Genomic DNA, 5,674 nt, shown 5'->3' on the forward strand with positions numbered 1-5,674 from the left:
AATTAAAATTAAATACATAATTAAACAAAATAGAAGATATAAACTAACACTAAGGCTTGAATATGTTGAGTTCTTACCGCCCACTTCTGAAACCATTGCTTTCTGGTCTCAGCTGGGATCTTCTTTTAGCTCGACCATGGGTGGTCGTATATCAGCTTGATGACAGTAGTATACTTCTGTGTACATGCATTGTTATTTGGCGCAAACCTATCAATGGAAAACTTAGGATTAGTAGTTTTCTAAAAAGTTATTCGATGTTTTCTATAAACTTCAATTATATTTAGATTTTCTTAGAAATTTCGGCAGAGTTTTAACTATAACTAGAATGTGCCAAAAACTACATCCATACTCAAAAACAAGAAAACAAAAGTTCTGAGTATTTTCAGTGAGGCCAAATTAATAATAGCTGGAAAGCTTTTGAGCTTGAGACAATATTCAGCATTCAATATTTTAAGTTTAGGTAAAAAATCAATTGAACTGTGAGCTGAGACTAAATTATTATATCTTTTAAAAGAAAATTCTTCTAAAGTTTGAAGATTAGACACATCAGGTATCTCTTTCAAAGATTTATTGTAATTAAAATTGAAAACTTTCAAGGTGATCAACATCTCGAGAAAAAACAAACAAACAAACCAAATTAATGAACAAATTAAAATAAAACCAAATAAACCAGATAATGTGAGTTTACAAACATACAAAATCATAAAAACGAATTTAGTATACTTACCTTGGATAAGCTAACCAACTTGGGTAACATGTAGAGATAATCAGGCAACTTGAGTATGGAAAGCTTTTCTGGATCAAAATTAGAGAAAAAATATCTCGATATATATCTCCTCCATTCCAATACTCTTAAACTATTTGGAAGATATTTGGGATATCTGAAAAAACGACTATTTTTTATGATAAATGTTTTGAGATTTTTCATCTCTTTGAAATTTGTTTCATCCCATTTTACTTCTACATCATCATTTTTCGATGGGTTTTCACCTCCTTCCTTTCTAAATAAAGAAAATTCCAAATGTATAATTTCAATGGCCCTAGTTCCCTTTCATCACACAAAAGTAATAACATGAATTGATTAAAATACATGTGTTTAAAAATGTCTTTAATAAACATAAGTAAAGAAAAAACTATTAGTTATTTGATTATCTTCTAAAACTTTAAATATATCCTTGTAGAAATATAATCTACTATATTTTCCAGCCACTTTTGACGATTTTTCTCGATATATATCTTTGTCCATGTTCTCTATTAGATTATGTAATGTTATTCTTAATTGATCAATCTTTGTGAGAGATTTTTCAACCAACATTCCAATATGATATTTCTGACCCCTGTCATAATGAGCTTGAAGTATAGCAGTAACTTTAACTGAATTATATCTTTTAAACCAAGCAGCAATATCAAGAAAAATACTCTACACAACTTCTTCCAAAGCATCAAAACTAACCTGAACTAAACTTATGTATTTTATTATCAAGAAATTTTTCATATTGATCCATTACAGATTCCCACTGTTCTAAATCTTTTCCAAACAAGTTAGAACCTATAACTTCCAAAGCCAATGGAAGTCTAGAAAGGGTTAAAACATTATCATACCTTGGGTTGACAATATCATTTTTAAAAGCTTTCTATTGAAGCAAATCTAAGGACTCTTCATTCAAACCTTGTACCTCATGTTCTTTAAATGTCATGAAGTGTCAACAAATATTTGTCCCTTATTGTAATAATGATTTTGCTTCCAGGATGAAATCAATCTGGTTTTTCCACAATTGCTGTCAACTGTTCATGCTCATCAATATCATCCAGAACCAAAAGATATTTTATTTGGCTAAGTTTATCTTGTATATGTGAAATTCTTTCATTAACACCTATTATCTGAACTCCCTCCTTTCCTAATATCTTACAAAGAAGATTATTTTAAAGATGCACCAACCTATATTTTTGTGCGTTTTCTCTCATGTTTTCAAGAAAACACTCACCTTTAAAATTGTTAGCAATCAAGTTATAAAGAGCAAAAGCAAGTGTTGTTTTTCCTATACCACCAAGTGTTATTTTTTTGTGATATTAAGTTAAGAAGAAACGAGGGAGGGTATCACGAGAACAGGAAGAGGGGCTTTGTGGAATACTCATTCACTCCCTCTCTTTTCACATATGAGACGTCTTTTTCTCACAATTTGTCAGATAACTTTTTTTTCACTAGCTGTTGCATGGTTTTCACGTCAGAAAATTATGCAACAGCTAGTGAAAAAAGTCATCTGACAATTCGCTGTTTGTGAGAAAAAGACTTATCATATGTGAAGAGGGGAAGGAGTGAGTGAGTATTCCATGAAGCCTCTCTTCCTGCTCTCCTGATACCCTCCCCTTATTTTCTCCTAATTTAATATCACAAAAAGACACGCATGGCATCATGCCAATTACACTTGGTATTCTATACATTTCATTCTTCTTCAAAAATAAATACCATAATCTAAAATGGTTACAAAAAGAAAATGGCAAATCTTTTATGACAGTGCCAATCAAAATAAGCTTTTCTCGATTTTTCATCTCTTCTGAAATTTTTGGAAATTTCTTAAGGCTTGAGCATCCAGATAAACTGAGTATTTTCAGTGAGGCTAAATTAATAACAGGCGGAAAGCTTTTGAGCTTGGGACAATATTCAGCATTCAATATTTTAAGTTTAGATAAAAAACCAGTTGAATTGTGAGCTGAGACTAAATTATTATATCTTTTAAAAGAAAATTCTTCTAAAGTTTGAAGATTAGACACATCAGGTATCTCTTTCAAAGATTTATTGTAATTAAAATTTAAAACTTTCAAGGTGATCAACATCTCGAGAAAAAACAAACAAACAAACCAAATTAATGAACAAATTAAAATAAAACCAAATAAACCAGATAATGTAGGTTTACAAACATACAAAATCATAAAAACGAATTTAGTATACTTACCTTGGATAAGCTATCCAACTTGGGTAACATGTGGAGATAATCAGGCAACTTGAGCATGGAAAGCTTTTCTGGATCAAAATTAGAGAAAAAATATCTCGATAGATACCTCCTCCATTCCAATACTCTTAAACTATTTAGAAGATATTTGGGATATCTGAAAAATGACTATTTTTTATGATAAATGTTTTGAAATTTTTCATCTCTTTGAAATTTGTTTCATCCCATTTTACTTCTACATCATCATTTTTCGATGGGTTTTCACCTCCTTCCTTTCTAAATAAAGAAAATTTTCAATGTATAATTTCAATGGCCCTAGTTCCCTTTCATCACACAAAAGTAAGAACATGAATTGATTAAAATACATGTGTTAAAAAATGTCTTTAATAAACTTAAGTAAAGAAAAAACTATTACTTATTTGATTATCTTCTAAAACTTTAAATATGTCTTTGTAGAAATATAATCTACTATATTTTCTAGCCACTTTTGACGATTTTTCTCGACATATATCTTTGTCCATGTTCTCTATTAGATCGTGTAATGTTATTCTTAATTGATCAATCTTTGTGAGAGATTTTTCAACCAACATTCCAATATGATATTTTATACCCCTGTCATAATGAGCTTGAAGTACAGCAGTAACTTTCATTGAATTATGTCTTTTAAAATAACAAGAAATATCAAGAAAAACACTCTGCTCAACTTCTTCCAAAGCATCAAAACTAACCTGAACTAATCTTACGTATTTTATTATCAATAACTTTTTCATATTGATCCATTACAGATTCCCACTGTTCTAAATCTTTTCCCAACAAGTTAGAACCTATAACTTCCAAAGCCAATGGAAGTCTAGAAGCATAAGTTACTGCAAGGGTTAAAACATTCTCATACCTTGGGTTGACAATATCGATTTAAAAAGCTTTCTATTGAAGCAAATCTAAGGACTCTTCATTCAAACCTTGTTCCTCATGTTCTTTAAATGTCATGAAGTGTCAGCAAATGTTTGTCCCTTGTTGTAATAATGATTTTGCTTCCAAGATGAAACCAATATGATTTTTTCACAATTGTTGTCAACTGTTCATGCTCATCAACATCATCCAGAACCAAAAGATATTTTATTTGGCTAACTCTATCTTGTATATGTGAAATTCTTTCATCAACACCTATTATGTGGACTCCCTCCTTTCCTAATATCTTACAAAGAAGATTGTTTTGAAGATGCACTAACCTATATTTTTGTGAGTTTTCTCTCATATTTTCAAGAAAACACTCACCTTTAAAATTGTTAGCAATCAAGTTATAAAGAGCAAGAGCAAATGTTGTTTTTCCTATGCCACCAAATGTTGTTTTTTGTGATATTAAGTTAAGAAGAAACGAGGGAGGGTATCACGAGAGCAGTAAGAGGGGCTTCGTGGAATACTCATTCACTTCCTCTCTTTTCACATATGAGACGTCTTTTTCTCACAATTTGTCAGATGACTTTTTTCCACTAGCTGTTGGATGGTTTTCACGTCGTGAAAACCATGCAACAGCTAGTGAAAAAAAGTCATCTGACAGTTCGCTATTTGTGAGAAAAAAACTTATCATATGTGAAGAGGGGAAGGAGTGAGTGAGTATTTCATGAAGCCTCTCTTCCCGCTCTCCTGATACCCTCCCCTTATTTCCTCCTAATTTAATATCACAAAAAGACATGCATGGCATCATGCCAATTACACTTGGTATTCTATACATTTCATTCTTCTTCAAATACAAATACCATAATCTAAAATGGTTACAAAAAGAAAAAGGCAAATCTTTTATGACAGTGCCAATCAAAATAAGCTTTTCTCGATTTTTCATCTCTTATGGAATTTCTGAAAATTTCTCAAGGCTTGAGCATCCAGATAGACTGAGTATTTTCAGTGAGGCCAAATTAATAAGAGGTGGAAAGCTTTTGTGCTTGGGATAATATTCAGCATTCAATATTTTAAGTTTAGGTAAAAAACCAATTGAATTGTGAGCTGAGACTAAATTATTATATCTTTTAAAAGAAAATTCTTCTAAAGTTTAAAGATTAGACACATCAGGTATCTCTTTCAAAAATTTACTGTAATTAAAATTTAAAACTTTCAAGGTGATCAACATCTCGAGAAAAAACAAACAAACAAACCAAATTAATGAACAAATTAAAATAAAACTAAAAAAACCAGATAATGTGAGTTTACAAACATACAAAATCATAAAAACGAATTTAGTATACTTACCTTGGATAAGCTATCCAACTTGGGTAATATGTAGAGATAATCAGGCAACTTGAGCATGAAAAGCTTTTCTGGATTAAAATTAGAGAAAAAATATCTCGATAGATACCTCCTGCATTCTAATACTCTTAGACTATTTGGAAGATATTTGGGATATCTGAAAAAACGACTATTTTTATGATAAATGTTTTGAGATTTTTCATCTCTTAGAGTATATCGCTCAATTACTTGTTGTTTTGCTTTAATCATGAATTGCTAATTGTGATTCTTAATTATCAATCCATTAATACCTATAATATTCATAAAAAAATAAATTATAATAAAAAATTATCAATTTTATTTGTCTATGATTAATATACCATTTTTGACTCAAGTCAAGATGTTTCATGACAACAAATCAGAAGAACCCTAAATCAATGGAATAAAATTTGAAAGGAAACAGAAAAAAAGTGATCAATAGTAGTGTTTTGGTTTTGATGTTA

At 30.3% G+C, this 5,674-nt stretch overlaps 3 pseudogenes; all 3 read right to left on the reverse strand.

Annotated features, from left to right (window-relative positions):
• Positions 1–320: 320 nt before the first annotated feature.
• On the reverse strand, positions 321–1,697 carry LOC148565932 (disease resistance protein Roq1-like; annotated as a pseudogene).
• Positions 1,698–1,755: 58 nt separating this feature from the next.
• Positions 1,756–3,938, reverse strand: LOC148565933 (disease resistance protein Roq1-like; annotated as a pseudogene).
• Positions 3,939–4,413: 475 nt separating this feature from the next.
• LOC148565934 (disease resistance protein Roq1-like) lies at positions 4,414–5,395 on the reverse strand (annotated as a pseudogene).
• Between the last annotated feature and the right edge of the window lie 279 nt (positions 5,396–5,674).

This window comes from Arachis ipaensis, chromosome B5 (assembly GCF_059453495.1).
Source record: "Arachis ipaensis isolate K30076 ecotype BB chromosome B5, ASM5945349v1, whole genome shotgun sequence".
NCBI lineage: Eukaryota > Viridiplantae > Streptophyta > Magnoliopsida > Fabales > Fabaceae > Arachis > Arachis ipaensis.